General features: G+C 38.7%; 1 pseudogene; it reads right to left on the reverse strand.

The window, feature by feature from the left end:
• Positions 1–14,763: 14,763 nt before the first annotated feature.
• On the reverse strand, positions 14,764–19,291 carry LOC143675514 (SEC14 domain and spectrin repeat-containing protein 1-like; annotated as a pseudogene).
• Between the last annotated feature and the right edge of the window lie 865 nt (positions 19,292–20,156).

Below are 20,156 nucleotides of genomic sequence, written 5' to 3' on the forward strand. Positions count from 1 at the left end.
TAGAGTTGTCCAATCTAAGGCATCCAGGGAAAGATACCTTGGTTCAAGAAAGGCCAATGATGTTCAGGGTTTCTCTCTCAACTGGAAAGGCACATGGTGAACATGGCGACATCTGCTAGTGTTCTCTCCAGGGTGCTTGTCTCATGAATCTTCCCCTGGGGCGTTTTCCTTCATCTCCAAAGTTCTCTAGCTGTGTGGCTCTCATAGCTCTCAAGCTTTTTCCAAAATGATTCCCTATTAAAGGGCTCCAGGAAGCAACCCCACCTTGAATGGATGGAGATGCATCTCCATGGAAACCATCTAATTAAAAGTTACCACCCACAATTGGGTGGGTCACATCTCCATGGATAATCAAAAAGCCCCCACCCAGCAATATTGAATGAGGATTAAAGAACATGGCTTTTCTGGGGTACACAAAAGATTCAAACTGGCAGAGGTTCCAATTTCTCCACATCCTCTCCAAGACTTGTTATTTTCTGTCATTTTAACAACACCCATTCTTCAGGGTGTGAAGTGGTTTCTCACTGTGGTTTTGATCTGTATTTCCCTATGTATGGTGAGCGTCTTTTCAGAGCTTATTGGCCATCTGTATATATTCTACTCAAGTCCGTTGCCCATTTTTTAATTGAGTTGTTTGTCTTTTCTGTGGTTGTCTTGTTTGGTTCTTTATGTAGTCTGACTTAATCTGGCCTTATCTGATACGTGGTTTGCAACTATTCTCTTCCATTTTGTGAGATGTCTTTTCACTTTCTTGATGTCATTCAATGTACAAAAATTTTTAATTTTGATGAAGTTAAATATATCTATTCTGTCTTTTGTTGCTCACACTTTGGAAGCATATCTAAGGATCCATTCTCCAGGTCATGAAGACTTGTCCCTGTGTCTTCTATGGGTGTGTCTCCTTCCAGCAGCATGTGGACCTGCCTTCTCATGGCTGCGGGCTCACACCCTGTGGTCCTGCTGGTTGTGCCTCAGGCAAGCACTGGCCCAGTATCTGCAAACCTCTTGCTGGAACAGAATCATCTCATTTAACAGTAGTGGAAGGGCTTGCTTTGGATCCACTTCCTAGATAGGTACACTGCTCAGGCCTCCAGATGGCCCCTGGGTTCACGGGCAGGGCTTCTGAAAGCTGAGAAAGAGTTCCCACCCTCAATAGGTCTGCACCCACCGAGATGGATTAAAAAAACATACACTTTTCTGGGGATAGATAACAGATTCAAACAAGCACAATGGTATTCTATTGTATGAATATAACACAAAATGTTTATTCTGATGGCCAACATTTGAATTCTTTCCAGTTTGCAGCTATTATGAATAAAACTGCTACAAACATTTTGCTATCATGAATAAAACTGAAACTCTATAAAAATATTTTATAGACACATCACTTTTCTTGGGAAGATTTGCTGTGTCATTAAATAGGTATATGTTTAATTTTATAAGAAACTGCCAGTTTTCCAAAGCAATTAACCCTTTTATACTACCACCAGCAATGTGGTTCAAGCTGTTGTTCTAAATTCCTGCCAAAATTTACAGTTGTCATTCTTTTTAATAGTATTCATTTTAATTGTTTATATAATGTTTTCTCTCGTGGTAGTTTAAATTTGCATTTCTCCTAATAATTAAAAACGTTGAGTCCCTTTTCACTTGCCTATTGGCCTTTTGTCTCCTTTCACTAAAGTATCTGTTCAAGATTTTTGCCTACTTTTTAAGATTGGGTTGCTTTTTTAAAAAGTAAGTTGTAGAAGTTCTTTATGTATTCTAGATATAATCCCTTTGTCAGATTTTTGTATTATGAGTATTTTCTTGGTGTGACTTGCCTTTTCATTTTCTTAAGTATCTTTTGATGAACAGAAGTTTTTTAGTTTTCATGAGATCAAACTTCTCACACTTTTTTTATATTTAGTGCTTTTATGTCTTGTTTAAGGAATGCATGCCCACCCAAAAGTTTCAAAAATAATCTCCTTTGTTTTCTTCTGGAAGCTTTTAAAATTTGTGTGTGGTATGTAGCAGAGATTGAGGTTCATATTTTCCCCAAACATTTTTCCAGGTTGTTTCAAAACCATTTGTGGAAGAGATTTTCTGTCCCCATTAAATAGCCTTAGAACCTTTGTTCAAATTTGACTGACATATAAGTATGGCACTATTTCTTGATTCTCTGTTCTGTGCCATTGATCTATTTGTCTATCCTAAACCTAAAAGCATATTGTCTTGATTACTGCAGCTTTATATTCAGTCTTGAAAACAGGTAAGCCTTCCAACTATTTTATTTTCCACAAATTTGTTTGTCTTTCCTATCAATTTTATATAGAATAAAATTTTCAGCTTAAAAAAAGAATTTTTTTAATTCTGGGAATTAAACTGGGATTTTAAAACTGGGATTTGAATGCAAATGGGAATAATGAACATTTTAAGAATATTAAGTTTTCACCCATGAACTGACTGTATTTGTTTAGATCTCCTTTTCTTAAGCTTGACAATATTTTGTACGTTTTCAGTGACAAGTCTTGCGCATCTTTTGTATATAATTCCTGAATACATTTGTTTGTTTTGTTTTTTAGAGAAGTTAATGGGTTTACATAAAAATCATGTAGAAAATAGAAAGTTCATATATGCCACTCTATTATTAACACCTTGCAGTAGTGTGGTACATTTGTTACAATTAATGAAATAACATTTTTATAATTGTTTTAGTAACTATAGCCCATCATTTACAATAGGGTTCACCGTGTTGTACAGTCCCATGTTTTGGGAGGTTTTGTTTTAATTTTTCATTCTACTAACATATGCACACCCTAAAATCTCCCCTTTAACCACATTTGAATATACCATTCAGTGTTGTACTACCATCACCAAAACATTTCCATCAACCCAAAAAGAAATGCTATAATTTAAGCATTAACTCCCCATTCTCTAGACTTACCACAGCTCCTGGCAATCTGTATTCAGGTTTCTGACTTTATGAGTTTGCTTATTCTAATTACTTCATATCAGTGATATCAGACAATATTTGTCGTTTTATGTCTGGCTTATTTCACTCAACATGATGTCTGAAAGGTTCATCCATGTTGTCACATGTATCAGAACTTCATTTTTATGGTTGAATGATATTTCATTTTATGTATCCCTTTTCAGTGGATGGGCACTTGGGTTGCTTCCATCTTCTGACAATTGTGAATAATGCCACTATGAACACCCGTGTGCAAATGTCTGTTTAAGTCCCTGCTTTCAATTCTTTGGGTTATACCTAGAAGTGAAACTGCTGGGTCATGGTAATTCTATACATAACTTTCTGAGGAATTGCCATACTGTCTTCCATGGCGGCTGCACTATTTTTCAGTCTCACCAAACAATGAAGAGTGTTCCTATTTCTCCCCATCCTCTCCAACACTTGCAATTTTCCATTTTTTTTAATAGTAGCCATTCTAGTGGGTGTGAAATGGTATTCCATTGTTTTGATTTGAATTTCCCTAATGGCTAATAATGTTGAGTAACTTTTCATGTGCTTTTTGACCATTTGTTTATCTTCTCTAGGGAAATATCTATTCAAGTCTTTTGCTCATTTTTAATAGGTTGTCTTTTTCTTGTTGAGTTGAAGGATTTCTTTTTATATTCTACGTATTAAGCCCTTATCATATATGTGGTTTCCAAATATTTTCTCCCACTGAGTAGGTAGTCTTATGTTCATGATAAAGTCCTTTGATGCACAAATGTTTTTAATTTTGATTAGGTCCCATTTATCTATTTTTTTCTTTTCTGCTTGTGCTTTGAAATAAAGTCTAAGAAACCACTGCCTAACACAAGGTCCTGAAAATACTTCCTGCTTCTATTTGCTAATGCTGCCAGAATGCAACGTACCAGGAATGGGTTGGCTCTTACAATAGGTATATATTTGTTTATAAATTTACAGTTCTAAGGCCATAAACATGCTCCAACTAAGGCATGAACAGGATGATATCTTCTCAGAGGGAAAGCTACTGGCATCTGGGGTTCCTCTGTCACATGGGAAGGCATATGGCTGGCTTCTGCTGGTCCTTCACTACCAGGTTTTGTTGGTTTCAGCTCTGTTTCCTGTGGCCTCTACTCTGGTTCCTGCAGGCCATCTCTTGGTTTCATCTCTCTCAAACCTTTCTCTGTCATTCACCCTCTCATAAATGGCTCCAGTAAAGAATTAAGGCCCGCCTTGAATGGGCTAGGCCACATCTCCACTGAACCTAAAGGTACCACCCACAATATGTCTGCACCCACAAGAATGGATTAAAACAACATGCCCACTCTTCCAAAAAAAAAAAAAAAAAAAAATTAAAGATAAATAAATAAATAAAAAGAAGAAGAAAAAAGAACATGGCTTTTTCTGCAGTACATATCAGCTCCAAACTACAATCCTTCCCTATATTTTCTTCTGAGAATTTTATAGTTTTGATTCTTGCATGTCAGTCTTTGACCTATTTTGAGTTGATTTTTGCTTATGGTGTGAGGTAGGAATTCATCTTCATTTTTTGCTATGGCGATCCAGTTTTCCTAGAACCATTTGTTGGAGACACTCTTCTTCCTTAATTGAGTGGACTTGGCACCCTTGTAAAAACGTAAGTCGGCCACAAACATGAGGGTTGATTTCTGAACTTTCAGTTTTATTCCATTAGTCTATATGTATGTTCCTCTGCCAGTACTATGCTGTTTTGAACACTATGGCTTTGTAGTAAGTTTTACAAATGGGAGTCCTCCAAATTCACTCTTCTTTTTCAAGATTGCTTTAGCTATTTAGGGCTCCTTACCCTTCCACATATATTTGATGACATACGTATCCATTTCTGCAAAGATAGTTGTTGGAGTTTTAATTGGGATTGTGTTAAATCTTCAAATCACTGTGGCTAAAATTGACATCTTAACAATATTTATTCTTCTAACCCATGAACATGGAATATCCCTCCATTTATTTAGATCTTTGATTTCTTTTAGGGATGTTTTGTAGCTTTCTGTGGACAAGTCTTTTACATCATTGTTTAGAATTATTCCTAGATATTTGATTCTTTTAGTTACTGTTGTAAATAGATTTTTTAAAAATTTCTTCTTCAGACTATTCATTACCAGTACATAGAAACACTACTGATTTGGGGGTGTTAATCTTTTACCCTGCCACTTTGCTGAGTTTCTTTATTTGTTTCAGTAGCTTTGTGGTGGATTTTTCAGGATTTTTTTGTATATAGAAAAAAATGTCATCCACAAACAGGAAAGGTTCACTTCTTCCTTTCCAATTTGAATATCTTTTATTTCTTTCTCTTGCCTTATTGTTCTAGCTAGAACTTCCAGTACAATATTGAATAACAATTGTGACAATGGGCATCCTTGTCTTGTTATTGATCTTAGAGTGAAAGCTTTCAGTCTTTCACCATGAAGTATGACATTAGCTGTGGGTTTTTCATATGTGCCTTTTATCATATTGAGGAAGTTTCCTTCTATTTCAAGTTTTCTAAGTGTTTTTGTCAAGAAGTGGCCTTAGATTTTGTTATCAATGGAGATGATCATGTGGGTTTTGTTTTTCTTTTATTCTGTTAATATGGTTTATTACATTTATTGATTTTCTTATGTTCAACCACCCTTGCATTCCTGGGATCAATCTCACTTGATCATTTTGTATAATTCTTTTGATGAGCTGTTGGATTCAGTTTACTAGTATGTTGCTGAGGATTTTTGCATTTATATTCATAAATTACATTGGTCTGTAATTTTCTTTTTGGTGGAATGCAATTTTCTTTTCTTTGGAATAAAGATTATGTTGGTCTCATAGAATGCATCCTCTTCAATTTTTGGAAAAGTCTGAGCAGGACTGATGTTAAATCTTTTGGAATGCTTGGCAAAATTCACCTTTGAAGTCATCTGGTCCTGGACTTTTCTTTGTTGGGAGGTTTTTGATTACTGATTCAATCTCTTTGCTGTGCTCTCTCTTTCACCTTTGTTAGTATAGGTAGTTTGTGTGTCCATATTATCTGGTTATCTAATTTTTTGGTGTACAGTTGTTTGTGGTATCCTCATCCTCTTATACTTATTTTTATTTCTGTGGGGTTCATTTTCATCTCTGATTTTTGTTGTGTCCTCTTTCTCTCTTTATCTTTGTCAATCTAAAGGCTTGTAAATTGTATTGATCTTTGCAAAGAACCATTTATGGTTTTGTTTTTTTTTATCCTCTGTATTGTTTTTTTTTTTCAATTCTCTATTTCATTTATCCCTGCCCTAATCTTTGTTATTTCTTTCCTTCTGCTTGCTTTGGGCTTAGTTTGCTCTCCCTTTTCTAGAGCCTCTGTTTTTGAGGTTAGTTCTATGAATCGAGATCTTTCTTCTTCTTTAAAGCAAGCATTTAGAGCTATAAATTTTCCTTGAGTTTCCTGCATCCTGTAAGTTTTGGTATGTTGTGTTTCATTTTTATTCACATCTAGATATTTCCTAATTTCCTTTGTGATTTCTTTTTTGACCTATTGGTTATGTAAGAGTACATTTGAAATTTTCCATATATTTGTGAATTTTCCATTTCTCACTCTGTTGATTTATAACTTCATTCCAATGTGGTCAGAGAAGGTACACTGTATGCTTTCAATATATTTTTTTATTTATTGAGACTAGCTTTGTGACTTAATATATGCTCTATCCTGGAGAATGGTTCTTGTCAGAATGTGTATTCTGCTGCTTATGGGTGAGGTATTCTATATAAATATCTGTTGGGTCTAACTGGCTTAGAGAATTGTCCAAGTATTCTATTTCCTTGTTGATCTTCTGTCCAGAAGTTCTATCCATTTTGAAAGTGATATATTGAAGTATCCTATTGTTAAGGTAGAACTGTCTATTACTTTCTTCAAATCTATTTGCTTCATATATTTTCCGGCTCTGCTGTTAAGTGCACATATATTTATAATTCTATAATTCTATGACCTCTTTATAAGTATGTAACAACCATATTTGTCCCTTATAGCAGTTTTTTACTTAGAGTCTATTTTATCTGTTATCAGTATAGCAACGCCAGTCCTCCTTTGGTTACTACTTGTATAGTATATTATTTCCATCCTTTTACTTTAACCTACTTGATTCTTTGAATTTAAGGTGCATCTCTTGTAAACAGCATATAGTTGGGTCATGCTTTTTTATCCATTTTGCCCTTTTGTCTCTGGCTTTGTATCAGAGAGTTTAATTCATTGATATTTAAAGTCACTATTGATCATAAAGTACTTTTTTCTACCATTTTGCTCTTTTGTATTCGTAAGTCTTATACCTTTTTGAACCTCAATTATTCTGTTAATGCCTACTTCCATATTTATTTGTTTTTTGCATCATACCATTTTGAGTTCCTTCTCATTTCTTTCTGAATATATTTTTCATGTATTTTCTTTGAGTACAATGGGGTCAAAATTTAACATCTTAAATCTATAACAATCAAATTTTATTTGATACTAATTTATTTTCAGTAGTTTATGCATACACTATTCCTAAAGCACTCTGTTCCCCACATTTTTTATACTTGTTACAAATTATATCTTTATAATTGTATGCCCCAAACCAGTGATTTATCATTAATTTTTATGTGTTTTCATTTTAGCACCTGTAAGAAGTGGACGTCCATGAAAAAATGCAATACAGGAAACAATCCAAGGGCCTGTCAACAGACGAGTGGACAAACAAAATGTCGTATTTACATGTGATCGAATACTATGCAGCAGTAAGATAAAATGAGGTCCTGAAGCACATGATAACATGGATAAACTTTGAGGACCTAATGTTGAGTGAAATAAGCCAGACACAAAAGGATAGATATTGTATGATTTTGCTAATATGACCCTGGTAAAGATAAACTCAGAGTCTTATAAAGTAGAATACAGGGGACCCAGAGATACACAGAAGCTGGAAATGGATGAATGGGTACCTAATGAGCTCGAACTTAAATCTATAGGAATGGATGGACGTGATGGCAATTTACTGGTGGATTTATAAGTAATACTGCCATATTGAAGATGAACATGATTGAAATGGGTTGTATAGAGCTATGTATCTCACTGATTATCACTACATATATAAATAAGTTTTTGCATGAAGCACTTCAAAGGTATGAATCTTGTACAAAGAGTCAATAATAGAGGGGCATAGGGGAAAATTACTATTGCATGCTATGGCATATATTTAACAGGCAGATACCACCGTATGACAGAAATACTGGGGGAAAATAATTGGGGGTAAGGGAAAAGAATTATGGGTAGTGTATTAGTTAGGGTTCTCTAGAGAAACAGAATCAACAGGGAACACTTGCAAATATAAAATTTATGAAAGTGTCTCACGTGACCGTAGGAATGCAGAGTCCAAAATCCGCAGGGCAGGCTGCGAAGCCGATGACTCCGATGGCCTGGATGAACTCCACAGGAGATGCTCACCAGCCAAAGCAGGAATGGAACCTGTCTCCTCTGAGTCCTCCTTAAAAGGCTTCCAATGATTGCATTTAGCATCACTAATTGCAGAAGACACTCCCCTTTGGCTGATTACAAATGGAATCAGCTGTGGATGTAGCTGACGTGATCATGACCTAATCCTATGAAATGTCCTCATTGCAACAGACAGGCCAGCGCTTGCCCAATCAGATGAACAGGTACCGCAATTGGCCAAGTTGACACCTGTCCCTAACCATGACAGGTATTTTTTGGGTTTTCTCTTTGGTGAGGGTATATTTATCTGTTATTTTTCTCTTTGTAGTAACAAAAAGTGTCTAAAATTGAGAGTAATGATGATTGTACAAATAAGTGACAATAATGTGAGACATAGATTATTTATTTTGGACATTATCCATGAAGCCCAATGGATGGAGGTGGCCAAAGCATAGAATGACTGAGAAGTAGAAAGGTGAACTCTGATGTACATATATGGTGGAATACTATGTGGCTACAGAAAGGAACAAAGTCACGAGGCAAGAAATGAGATGAATGAACCATGAGGACATTATGTTATACAAAGTAAGAAATAAAAGAACAAATATTCTATGGTCTCATTTAGAAAATTCCTACAAGAAAATTAGGGCCTAGATTGTAAGCTCTTACAGCAGTCACATTTATTCCTGAGTTTTAACTGTTATTTCTAAATTCTGAGATGCTGTGCCCTATGTAAATACCTGGTATTTCCTTGAAACTTTGGGTACCTGTGTGACACCTAAGAGTCAGAGTTGGAGTTCTGTGGCTCTGAAAGTTAGCATTACTACACACAACAACTGTTAAAGAAACTGAGAAAGACTTCAGACTTCATTTACATATAAGAATGAAGCCAATTTGGTTAGAACTAAGATAAATCAGAACTAAGGTAAAGGACGACAGTGTATTTACTTTAGAACTTCACCTACTCTACGAGACTAAAGGAGAGAGCTTTATGTTATCTAAAACCTAAATTTTCTGTAGCACACACTCTAATTCAACTGGTTTGGATATGCTTATTTAAACAACCCAAACACACGGAGCCATGAATGGGAACGAGGGTCTTTAATTCTGTGGAGCTTATAATAATACCCGGATACATCCCAGAATATGTTGGGCAGATATCTGAAAAGTATTGGCAAAGTCCCTTGAGGGACTCAAGAAAAAATCTGGAGCTATTAATCTTTCCCACTGGGAAATCTCCTGATACTCTTTCAAATACTAAGGACTCCCAAGTTAATAGGGCAAGCCCTGATCTTGAGACTTGCTCTTATGAGACTTATTTCTGTAGCAGAGAAGTTGAGCCTGCTTATAATTATGTCTAAGAGTTACTTTCAGAGAACCTTTTTTATTGCTCAGATGTTGTCTCTCCCTCCCTCTCTTTTCCTCCCTCCCTCCTTCTCTCTCTCTCTCTCTCTCTCTCTCTATCTCTCCCCCCAACTCTGCTAGTAAAATCATTACCCTCCTCCCTGCACTGCAACATGACATTGAGGGGAGTGTTTCTCTGGTAATGTGGGACATGACTCCCAGGGATGAGCTTGGTCCTGGCACTGTGGAACTAAAAATGCTTTACTGACCAAAAATGGGGAAAGAAATGTACAAAATAAGGTATCAGTGGCTGAAAGAGTTCAAATAGAGTCGAGAGGCTATTCTGGAGGCTACTCTTAGGCATACTTCAGCTGGACATTGCTAATTGCCATGATTTGCCAACCCCCAAACAACATCATTCCTGTTAACCCAGAAAGACACCCAGGGCTGTATCTGAGATCCTTCAAAAGTTGCATGTACTAAGTTTACTGTTCAGAAATCTAAAACCTACAGATGGTTCATAGGCCAGATAAGTCCTGAAACCCAGAGGGGTCAGTATCTTCAAGAACTTCAACGAGTTCCATCCTCCTATCCCATATTGTTTGCACGCCTTTTTATACTAACATGAAAAACATTTGAATGGGCATAACCCACATATACCTAAGATTGGAAGAAAGATCAAAGGAGAAGGCAATTGTTTTCTTTCAGCACTTTAAATATTTCATCCCACTGCTTTCTTGCCTCCAGGTTTCTGATGAGAAATTAGCACTTACCCTTATTGGAACTCCTTTATGCATAATATGTGGTTTTGCTCTTGCAGCTTTCAGAACTCCATTTTTCCTTGGCATTTGAAAGTTTGAATACTGTATACCTGAATGTAGCTCTCTTTGACTTTATCCTGTTTGGGGTTCACTGGGCTTCCTGAATATGCATATTCATATCTTTATTAAATTCATATCTCTGTAATTATTTCTTTGAATATTTCTTCTGTTCCTTTTTCTGTTTCTTCTCCTTCTGGGACTCCCAAAGGTCTCCTAAACTCTGTTCATTCTTTTAATTTTTTCTTCCTGCTCCTCAGCCTGAATCACTTTATTTTGTCTTTGAGATCACTGATTCTTTCTTCTGCCACCTCCAATCTGGTGAAACTCTCAAGGGCATTTTTTCATTTTGTGTGTTCTTCAACTCCAGTATTTCTCTATGAAAAATCCACATTGTTCATTCATTTTTTCCTCATATCCTTTAGTTCTTCCTCTGTGTTTTCCCTTATGTCCTTGAGCATATTTAAGATTAATTTTTTTAAAGTATCTGTCCAGTAAGGCCAAAGTCTGGTCCTCTTTGTTGATTGTTTTTGGATTTTTGCTTCTTTTGATGGGCCATCAATTCCTGTTTCTTTGTTTTGTAATGTTTTGTTGCACACTGTCCATTTTAAATATTTCAAAGTGTTAACCTGGGATTTAGTCTCTGAGCTGTCTGTTCCTTAAATTTGTGTTCAGCTAGTGAGATGACAGAGTTTTTCTTGAATGCCGGGATCTAATCAAAACAAACAAACCAAGGCAAAAAAGCATCTTTCACTGTCTGCAAATTGCTTCCGCTTTGGCTGGTGATCTCCTTCAGAGCTTAGCCTTCCTATCAAGAGGATCAACCCATGGCAAATGGAAAGTGAAGGGTCCTCTCCCTTATCTGATCATGCTTCTTTTCCTGACCTTGTGTTCTCTAGAAGCCTTAAGAATTCCCCATTTATAGTTTATAGGCATTCAAGTGAAAGTCCCCTCCACGCGCTTTGAAGTAGACCTCTTCCTCCTTTTAGGTTCCCTCTTGAACGATTTAATTCAGATTGTCCTTTGCCCCTGACTCTTTCAACTTACATGTTCCTCTCCCAGTCCCGGCTGGGGAACTCTGGGAGGGTGAATCCCATACTCACTCCCCAGCTCAGTCTCTCAGACGTCCACCGTATAGATTGGCACTGATGTGCATGTACCCCAGTATGCACACAGGGGCCACTCTACTCTATCTGGAACTGGGCCAGGGACCCAAGATAGGAGCACAAGCTGGTTCCACCCAGTATTGTAAAGGGAGTAAGTTGGGAGCCAGCAAGGGCACCAGAAATTTGATGGCTTCTGAAGCTGCATTTTCATAATTCATCACATGCCTGGTTACGGCAGTCCTTTAATTGTTTTCTGCAGTTTTGAGGAGGGTTAATGTCTTTAAGATTTCTCTGCTACCTTCACCCAAGGGGAGGTTGGAGCAATGGTTGTCCTCAGAGCCAGCCCTCAGCCATCTGAAGTAGCTGATCAAAGGTAGAGATGTATGATCAGACAACACATCTCAGGAGTTTGGAGGACTTGGTCTTTGTGACTCTACCTGGCATGAGCTAACTGTGCCAGGAGACCAAGCTGCAGTTCCAAGTGCTGCCTGCCACAGGCTGGGGAAGGAGAAAGGTAACCGCTGTAGGGAAGGTGAAACTTACTGGAATTTATGGCAATTTACCCGCCTCTTCCCGCAGTTCTTCCCTGAATGCTGCACAGTGTTCCACATACTCTGGAGTTTCAAAGTAGTTAATTCATGCAGCTCCTGCCAGTTCAATAGTTATTTTGATGGAGGGACTGATTCCTGGAGCTTCCTGTGCCACTGTCTTCTCACAGTTCCCTCTTCTATTCTACCAATTTTAAGTTGTTTTCTTGATTGGGTGCTCACCCAGTTACTGAAACCTTTTAACTGTTTTGCAGAGTTTTGAGGAAGATGGCTCTGCCCATTTTTGGTGGTTTTTAGAAGATTCTGTAGGGAAACAGAATCATGGAGCATCTTACTCCATCATCTTTGTCAACAGGAAGTCTCTTACTTCTGCTTTTGCTTCTACTGCTTCTTGTTTTGTCCTGCTTCTGCTGCTTCTGCTTTTGTTCTGCTGCTGCTGCTTCTGCTTTAGCCACCTCTGCTTCTACTCAGTTTCTACTTTTGCTTCTGCTTATATTACCCTGGCTGCTTCTGCCTGTGTTCTTCTACTCTTTTTTCTACTTCTGCTTGTTTTTGCTTCTTCTACTTCCATTTCCACTGCTTCTGCTCCTGCTATCGCTTTTCCTTCTGCTTCTACTTTTGTTTCTTCTGCTTTTTCCTCTGCTTCAGATTTGCCTCCTCTAATTCCATTTCTGCTATTGTGACCATTTTTGCTCGGGTCCTGCTTTTGCCCATTTCTACTTTTGCTGTTGCTACGTTTTCTTCTTTTTCTCCTTCTAATTCCACTTATGCTGCTTTTGCTTCTGCTTTTCTTGCTTCTGCTTTTTCCTCTACTTCTGTTTTTGCTTCCTCAAATTCCACTTCCGCTACTGGAACCACACTTGCAACCAGTTGGTCATAGGTTTATGTGATAGTTTGAAAGTGTTATGTAGCCCAGAAAAGCCTTGCTTTCTTTTCTAATCCAACCTTGTGAGGACAGATGTATTTATTAGGGTGGAAACCTTGACTGGATTGTTTCCATGGAGATGTGACACACCCAATTGTGGGTATGGCATTTTGATTGGATGGAAATGTGACTCCACCCTTTCAAAGTGGGTCTTGATTAGTTTACCGGAGTCCTTTAAAAGGGGAAACATTCTGGAGTTGCTTCAGAGAAGACAGAGTCACAGACATTTGGAGATGCTTGGAGTGCCAACAGAGAGAGCAGATATCCTAGACACAGATGTTTGGAGATACAAAGCCAAAGAGATGTCACCATATACCTTCCAATGAGATGCTAAGCAAGCCAGAACCCAGAGTTGTGTCCCAGAGGAGCTAAGTGAAGGCTGAGATGCTTAGAGAGGAAACCACTGGCATCAGAGGCTGGAAGCAACAAAACTGAGAACAAGGACCAGCAGACACCAGCCACATTCCTTCCCATGTAGTAGACATCAGCCTTTCTTGAGTCTGGGTATCTTTTTCTGGATGCGTTAGGACATTTCTATGACCTTGGAACTGTAAACTTGGAATGTAATAAATTCCATTTTTAAAAGCCATTTCATTTCTAGTATATTGCATTCTGGAAGCATTCAACAAACCAAAAACAGTTTACAATGGCACATTTATTTATTTATTTTGCATGACCAGGCACCAGGAATCAAACCTGGGTCTCTGGCATGGCAGGCAAGAACTCTGCCTGCTGCGCAACCATGACCCGCCCTCCAACATGGCTTTAATTATTATAACTTTATAGTAGGTTTTAATATTTGAGTTCCCGAGGGCACTGTGAGGAGAGAGCCAGCATGCCAGGGCAGGCCAGGCCTTGAGCCTCTGCCAGCAGCCAAAAAAGAGGCTAGTGGCATGATCCTGAGGCTGGTCCAGTGGGGCTCTGTAGCATCATGGAAACGGAAAGCTCCACCTAGGACCTATACTACAGGAGTTCCAGATACACAAGGACAAGCAGCTATCCAATTCCCAGCTGCAGAGCATTTAAGGAATCTTTTTTTTAAAAAAGGTGTTAAATGAAGCCTTTTATTAAGCACAGACAACTTTTTAGCACATTATCAATACAAGTAGGAAAATGTCTTTTAATGAGTATGATGTATCAAAGATCTGAAGGGTTTTCTCCATACTGACACAATAAAAATAATCAATTTTGAAGAAGACTTACAAAGTAAATTTTCAAAGACACATTTTCTACTAATAATAGCTTAACTACAGTCTAAATTTACCACATTACCTAGGAAAGAAGGTAACATTTTTCATAGAGAGAACTCGTAAACTTTTATTAGCACCATTCAAAACTTATTATCAGTTGTTCATCTATAAGCTAACAGTCAGGTAAAACTTTAAAGCAAGCTTTCAGTACAATGCTTACAGTTCCTTCTTTTAATATACTTGAAATCAATGGTCTCAAAACATGTTTAATTATGCCTTGGTAGTTGCACGATGTTACCATGTAGAAAGAAGTGTGTAATGGAAAAAAATGAGAATCATCATGGCTATGAAATGCATCTTAATATATTGTGTCTAATGCCATATGCCAATGATATGTGGGATTATGAACTGCAGATCAGTGGAGAGTTGATAGCTATGAGTTCTCTGTGATCACCATTTCAGGATGTCTCAGCTGCCGCCTTTTGAGACTAACTAGTTCCATCCTCTCTCTGATGCGTTCGGCAGTAGAAGCCATATCACTGGGACTCCCAAAATATTGTTCAGTTCCATCAGGATAAACTACAGGAACAATTAATCTATCTAGAAGTGATTTCCCAACTCCTTCAATTTCATCAAATTGCTCCCCATCATTAACAACTTCAGGGTCTTCTGGACAGTCTTGCAAAATCTTTCCGGTATCTGAGTGAAATGCATAGCCATTCTCAACCATATTTGATCCTGTTTATATCTACTTTCTCTTCTGATGCTATTGTAAACTGTCTCCGTCTCTATTCAGTCATGGAAGCATATCCCCAGATGATCGAGAAACTGTGGCCTGTAACAACTGTCTTCCAATGTCGTAAGTGTTCTGTGCAACATCAACAAATTTTCTATGCTTTTCTGGTAAAACTTTCATTTCTTGAGCCTCATTGCCCAATCTTATGGGGGTCTTAAGTAGAGCATCCAGAAGCTCACTTAGCCATTCTGCTTTGGGCAGCAGCTTCTTCACCTTTAAGCAGCAGCACCATTCAGAGCATCTTTAACCTTTGCACACCTACCATGTCTTTACATCCTTGTTTCCTAAGCTGCATGTCTACCATCACTCCTTGTATGTGGTCCATGTTTTCTTTATTTTCAATGGTTACATCCTTTCCACAGACCCAGGATGACTGATTGGAGATGTGATCCAGAAGAACTTGACCTTTTTCACATAAGCCTTGCAGTCCTACATCAACACTTTGCAGCTTCTTTTCAAGCAGTTTTAAAGTTTGCTGAATCGATGCTCCATCAGCTGGTGCTACATCTATGTACAACATCCTTAATCAGTCATCCAACTGCTGAGACAAATCTTGGGCAAAACCACGAAATTCAAGAGATGCTTATAGAAGATTGTGCCTAAATTCTAGCTGACTGGTCTGTCAGTAACAAACATCACTAAGCTGTTGCTGCAGTGACTTCAGCTTCACAAGATTTTCCTCATCCCCAGCATTTAAGAGTGCTGCACGTTGCTGATTAAGCTCCAGATATGCTGCAAATCATTCACTCTGTTGGCTCTCAATCCTTTCGTGTACCTGTTGCAGGGCCTGGGAAGCCCAGAAGTCCACAGTCCCCCACTGGGCTCTTAGTTGTTCTGATCCAGGTCCTTCAAGCCAGTTCACAACCGGCATCAGCTTCTATTGAATCTCTTCTAACTGTGTGCGCTTACCACATTGCCTACAAACTTCCTGGTAGCAGGTATATTGCTCTCGAAATAAATCTAGTAATTTCATAACCTTTGGTTGTGCAAGCAGTTCATCACCCATAGGAGATCATGAGACCCTCCATCTGAGCCACTAACGCATTGCTATAATTTGGAAAATAATTCATGCCCTGTCTGAAGAACCATTTCAGGATCAACCCATGGAAGAAGGTTTAGATCTACAGACTTTTCTCTTGCTGATTTCCTTAATCACTTCCATTGTTAATCAAAGCAAGTTCATCTAATAATGATGTAGATTCCTTTGTGCATTTCTCCAAAAAGAGCTTCTTAATTAACCAGTCCATGTGATCATAGTTAAGATTCCCAAAATCTTCTAACTGGTATGGTTCTATATAACTAGTCAATTTATTGGTGGACACTAAAATAACCTCAAAGCCAAGTTTATCCTTTTCTTCCAAAACCAAAAATGTGTTACTTTTGTATCCCAGAATCCATCTGGCTTCACTATAAAAACAACTGATACCTCCTGTTCTAGTTTGCTAGCTGCCGGAATGCAACACACCAGAGATGGATTGGCTTTTCATAAAAGGGGATTTATTTTATTGGTTCTTCAGAGGAAAGGCAGCTAACTTTCCACTGAGGTTCTTTCTTATGTGGAAGGCACAAGATGGTCTCTGCTAGTCTTCTCTCCAGGCCCCTGGGTTCCAACAACTTTCCCCGGGGTGACTTCTTTCTGCATCTCCAAAGGCCTGGGCTGAGCTGCTAGTGCTGAGATGAGGAATGCCGAGCTGCTTAGGCTGGGCTACATTGCGTTCTCTCATTTAAGCACCAGACAATTAAGTCAAACGTCACTCACTGCAGCAGACACGCCTCCTAGCCAACTGCAGATGTAATTAGCAACAGATGAGGTTCACGTACCATTGGCTTGTGTCCGCAGCAACAGAACTAGGTATGCTCACCTGGCCAAGTTGACAACTGAATCAAACTAACACACCTCCCCTGGAACAACATTCTATAGCATTAAGACTACTGTTTTCACCACATTCCAATATCACAGTAAATCCTCTAGCCTCACACTTTTCACTGTCAGAAAATCTTGAATTTGATTTCTGAATCATGGTTCATATCCATGATTTCTGAATCATGGTTCCATATCTGATCCTGTTGTTTATATCTAAAATGTAATAGCAATAGCCTGGAATGCATATCTGATCCTGTTGTTTATATCTAAAATGTAACAGCAATAGCCTGGAATGCTGATGTTCGGGTTTGCAAGCTGCCAGGACGCAATATACCAGAAACCGAATGGCTTTTAAAGAGGAGAATTTACTAGGTTGCATGCCTACAGTTCTAAGGCCATGAAAAATGTCCAAATTAAAGTAAGGCTTTAGAAATGTCCAATCTAAGGCATCCAGGGAAAGATACCTTGGTTCAAGAAGGCCGATGATGTTCAGGGTTTCTTGCCACATGGCAAACATGGCCAACTCCTCTAGGCTTCTTGTTTCATGAAGCTCCCCAGGGGCGTATTCCTTCTTGATCTCCAAAGGTCTCTGGTTGCCTGTATTCTCATGTCTCTTTCCCAAAATGGTTCCCTTTTAAGGGGCTGCAGCAAGCAACCCACATTTAATGGGCAGAGACACATCTCCATGAAAACCATCTAATCAAAAGTTACCACCCACAATTGGGTGGATCACATCTCCGTGGATAATCAAAAAGTTCCCACCCAGCAATACTGAATGAGGACCAAAGGGCATGGCTTTTCTGGGATACACCACAGATTTTAACCCACACAGCGCAGGAGACAGTCTAGAGTAACACCGAGCTCATCCATATTACTCTGTTCCGGGCATAAAGGAATTGTCCAAATGAGATCACCGCGTCTGTCCTTTCCTCCGGAAAAGAAGGCTAGTTTTTCCGTCAAAACGGGTAAATATTACCTAGGTCTCCATTGCAGTCAAGAAACTTCCTTACTTCTGGATGAATATGCAACTAAGTGATGATATTGTGAATTAATGATTATATATGTAGAACGGAATGATCACATGTTAATGTTTTAGTTCGTTTGTTAAATTTTTTAAATTAATAAATAAATTAATTTAAAAAAACATAAGCAATTTTTAGTCCCCAGTATCTTACAGCAGCTAGAAGTAAAAAAAAAAAAACTAAAACTAAAATTGCAGAATGGTAACCCATACCAAAATCTGAAATCTATTCTACAACTAATTGTTGTGCTGTGCTTTGAAATTTATTGCTTTTTTGTTTATATGTAACTTTTTACAAAAAAGGAAAAAAAATCAATTGTGATGATAAAAGAATATTTATTCCTCCTAGCCTCCAATGCTCTGGAGCAGCTAGAAGAAAAAATCTAAGATGAGAGTATGGTAACCCATGACAAACTCCGGGGTCTGTCCTACAAGTATGTGTTGAAGAGTGCTTTGAAAACTATTGCTTTTTTCTTTCTTTGCTTTGTATATATATTATACAATGAAAAATTTGAGAGAGAGAGAGAGAGGGAGAAAGAAGGAAGGAAAGAAATAAAAAGGAAGGAGGGAGGGAGGGAGAAGGAAGAAAAGAAAGAAAGAGAAAGAAAGAAAGAAAGAAAGAAGGAAAGAAAGAAGGAGAGAGAAAGAGAGAAAGAAAAAGAGGGAAAGAGAAAGAAAGAAAGAAGGAAAGAAGGAAAGGAGAGAGAGAAAGAGAGAGAGAGAGAAAGAAAGAAGGAAAGAAGGAGAGAGAAAGAGAGAGAAAGAAAAAGAAAGAAAGGAAGGGAGGAAGGGAGGAAAGAGAGAGAGAGGAAGAAAGAGAGAAAGAGAAGAGAGAGAGAGAAAGAGAGAGAGAGAGCGAAGAAGGAGAGGGGAGGGGAGGGGAGGAGAAGGGAGGGAAGGGAAGAAAGAAACTTCCTTACTTCTGGTTGGCGGAGGGTGTAAGGACAGAACGGCGGGAGGAGGGTCGGCTGGCGGCGGAGCAGGCTCGGGGCGGCGGCGACCCAGGCGGCTCCAGCCACTCCTTGCCAATTGCGTCCTGGCGCCTCCGGCGTGGGCTGGGACGGACCCGCGTCCTCGCGAGCCAGCGGACGCGCAGGTGGCGGCGGCGCAGCTGAACCCCGCGGAATCCTTTTTAAAGAATCCGAGCTGCGAGAGTGCGCCTGTGCTCTCACTGTCTGCGGACAGGCAGATGGGCAATTTTGTAAACACTACCCGATGGCAAATCAGCAGATACAAATGATTTGTTCGTGGGAGATGACGTAACATACGTTGTCATTCATGTGTACGATTTTGTAAAACTACTTGTACCTTTTAAGGTTTGTGGCTCTGAACACATGACCCTTCTTTGAGGCATTCATACAAGCAGCCAAAAAAGTACGTGCTTTCTTTAATGAATATTTAAGAAATTAAAGCTATATGAACGCGTGGAAACGTTTTACAGCCCTTTTTTATCTTCCTCTAACCATCTTGGTGGAGACGCAGGTCTTCCTGTGACCTTTTGCTCCAACCTTGGGTCACATCTGAGTCCTTTTTACTTACAAGAAATCCTTTCCCGCCCTCCCTTAGATGAAGATAACACTGGTGTCGGCATTTCTCCTTGAGGAGCTGCTGATATCTCTGGGGAGATAAGCGCCTCCCTGCTCAAAGTGTGGTCTGTGGACCAGCCCCGTCTAGGAACCTTTAAGAAAATGCCCCCGGCTACTGACCTACTACGTATGTAGTACTAGATGTTACTAAATGAGCATTTTAGTAACATCTCCAAGTACTCTAAATGCACATTGAAGTGTGAGAGGTGCTTTGTCTAGAATTTACCGGTTACTAGTAGACTAGTAACTGGGTCAAAAATAAAGCACAATTCCCAGTGCTCCAAATTATTATTTTACTGAGGTCATCAAGCTGCAAATGTGGCCTTGAAGGATACATTAAAAAGTCCTTCTTGTGGTTCAATCTAGTACCATGTAAGCTATGATTTGTAATAGCTCAAATTGCTTCCTGTAACGAGACTTTAAACTTACAGTTTTACCATGAACTATATGTTGATTACAGAAAATGGAAAGAATGAAAGTAATTCCAAGAATGTCAGAAAATAATTGACATTCAAAGATGCATTTCTACAAATATCAATAGATATTGTACATAAAAATA

This window comes from Tamandua tetradactyla, chromosome 3 (assembly GCF_023851605.1).
Source record: "Tamandua tetradactyla isolate mTamTet1 chromosome 3, mTamTet1.pri, whole genome shotgun sequence".
In the NCBI taxonomy this organism is placed as follows: domain Eukaryota; kingdom Metazoa; phylum Chordata; class Mammalia; order Pilosa; family Myrmecophagidae; genus Tamandua; species Tamandua tetradactyla.